This window comes from Tachysurus fulvidraco, chromosome 14 (genome assembly GCF_022655615.1).
Source record: "Tachysurus fulvidraco isolate hzauxx_2018 chromosome 14, HZAU_PFXX_2.0, whole genome shotgun sequence".
In the NCBI taxonomy this organism is placed as follows: Eukaryota; Metazoa; Chordata; class Actinopteri; order Siluriformes; family Bagridae; genus Tachysurus; species Tachysurus fulvidraco.
The window spans coordinates 26,809,288-26,812,080 of record NC_062531.1 but is presented as its reverse complement, the minus strand read 5'-3'; the positions used below and the strand labels follow the sequence as shown (position 1 = coordinate 26,812,080).

The 2,793-nt window shown below is 38.0% G+C and overlaps 1 protein-coding gene across 1 annotated transcript in view; it reads left to right on the top strand.

Annotated features, from left to right (window-relative positions):
* Nucleotides 1–393, top strand: part of creb3l3l (cAMP responsive element binding protein 3-like 3 like) — a 7,060-nt gene extending 6,667 nt beyond the window's left edge. Inside the window, exon 10 of the mRNA XM_047799781.1 lies at nucleotides 1–393. This exon is cut by the window's left edge and continues 868 nt beyond it. The gene's annotated coding sequence lies outside the window, so the exon portion shown is untranslated.
* Nucleotides 394–2,793: the final 2,400 nt, after the last annotated feature.

The following is a 2,793-nucleotide window of genomic DNA, read 5'->3' as shown; positions in this document are numbered from 1 at the left end:
GAACAGATGAAAATGTCCTGTGTGTGTGATGAAGGATCTGTTGTGAATCCACTCAGGAATCTTGATCTGTTGTGTAAATACTCGTGTAAAGTGAAGGTGGAATCTGTTCCGTGTCATTGAGCATTTAATGGTTTGATAATCCGATCCGAGCTGTACATAAAGCTTCAGCTGTAGAGCATCATCTTTAAACCAGAAATCTGCTTTGTATTATTATAAATGTTGCTTTTATTATGTATTATTGCTTATTGTTGATGTGCATCTTTATTTTTATTTTTTCTTTGCCTGCTGATTATTTTTGGATGTAAACTGATGTGTTAGTGCTCAGAATGTTTAACACCAATTTTATGTAAATGTTAATGAATGATTAAATAAACATTCCTTTGTTACATAAAACGGTGTGTGTGTGTGTTTGTGTGTTTGTTTTGTATGATGTATTAAATCTATAACATAAAAGTCTGTAAATGTTAAATGATAATTAAATGCTGCGTTAATTTCTTTATCGGACAAAACATCAGTATTTTATTTTAAGATAATAATGAGCGGAATTCTTGATACTTTATAGTGCACTTGACTGGGTAGATTTTATTATTTATGATTTAATGAGACATTTTCATACGTTTTGTTGTCAAAAGTGAAACGTGTAAAAACACAAATCAATGGTGATATTCCATTAATTTTCCTAGATGGCGCTGTAGCTGTGGTCATGTTATTATTGGCCTCTGGGTGGCACTATAGACTCGGGATAATGTTTCTCCTGTAGCACAAAAGTAAAACAGGCTTTTTCAGCTTACATGTTATTTATAATTAGTAAAAGATGTTTAACGTGTTGTGTAGATTTAACTAATAAATAAATAAACACACACACACACACACACACACACACACACACACACACGTATATATATATTGTCTGTGTTTGCTGCTGATCTTCAGAATGCAAGAAAACGAGAGAGAGAGAGACAGAGAGAGAGGGAAAGAGAGACAGACAAAGAGGGAGAGAGAGAGATAGAGGGAGGGAGAGAGAGGGAAAGACAGAGGGAGAGAGAGACAGACAGAGGGAGAGAGAGACAGAGGGAGAGAGACAGAGAGACAAACAGAGAGGGGGGGGGGTCTATTGTCAAATCAGCACGTGGCCGTTAAACAGATACACAATAGCGGCTCGTGCACACAAACACACCGTGTAGAAACATCTGCTCCTAAAATTAAAGGACTTAAAAACTACATAAGCGCTGCATTATAATTCTGCATTATAACATACGTGTGATAAAGAAATGAACAAACAAATGTTCTAAATGGGGGAAATCACTCCAAGGCTTTGTTTATAATAACAACAACAACAACAACAACAACAATAATAATAATAATAACAATAATAACAATAACAACAATTGTTATTGTTATTGTTATTATTATTATTACCAACAACAATAAAAATGCAGACATTCCTTCCGGGTCGCAGTGCACTTATATCCTGCACATGGGGGTAATAACCTCAGCCTATTCCATAGCACAGCCTCTGTAGTCTCAGCCCTTATTTAGGGGGCAACAATAACAGAGGTCTGTGTGGAACATACAGTGCACTGTATATGGTGTAATGCAGTGTTTAAGAGCCCCTTATTAATGCGCCACTTTGGGAAACACACCCTACATCATGCACTTGGTTAATAAGTGTAATGACAGCTGAGACTTAACCAGTAATCTGTTGTACTGTGTCCATGGCTTTAGGTATCAGTTAGTGCCCTTGTAGTGCAATAAGGAGTCAGTCCAGGAAGTGAAGCCCCATTTAACCCCTTTATCCTTCCTATTTCATCCATATTACAGATGGTCCACTTAGAAGGTGCTTCAGTGTTTGGAATCAAATCTCAGGATGTATTAAATTATTCCACATTGTGCTGATATATATATATATATTTATTTATTATTAGTGATTATGGACTGATCCTTAGTTCTGCCCTAGTGCACATGGTATTTGTTCAGCACTGATACCCTAATGCCCTCTAATCCCTGTGACATTTATTTATCTCAATAAAACACAAACATGTTTTTAAGTTAAGAAGAAACTTCGCGTTGTTGTGATGCTCCTCACACCCACGTGGGCTGAGTTACGAGGCAAGTCTTGGATATCGGCTTCGTTTCATGTTCCACTTCTAGCCAATCAGCGCGTACCTGAGAGACTGAGTGTGGCTCTGATTTGCATGTGCTGGAGCCAATCAGAGGCGAGCACAAGTCCTCGCAGCGCTGCGGAGAAACTCCGCGTGCTGACTTTATAAAGAGCGACTGATGCTGCAGAGATACACAAAGAGCTCCAGAAGAGGACTGATAACACACTTACACACTCCTACACACTTACACACTATTACACACTCTTACACACACTCTTACACATTCTACACACTATTACACACTCTTACACACTATTACACACTATTACACACTATTACACACTCCTACACAATCTTACACACTCTTACACACACTCTTACACACTTACACACACACTTACACACTATTACACACACTCCTACACACTTACACACACACTTACACACTATTACACACACTCCTACACACTATTACACACTCCTACACACTTACACACACACTTACACACTATTACACACACTCCTACACACTTACACACACACTTACACACTATTACACACACTCCTACACACTTACACACACACTTACACACTCCTACACAATCTTACACACTCTTACACACACTCTTGCACACTATAACACATTCTACACACTCATAAACACTTATACATTCTACACACTAACACACTC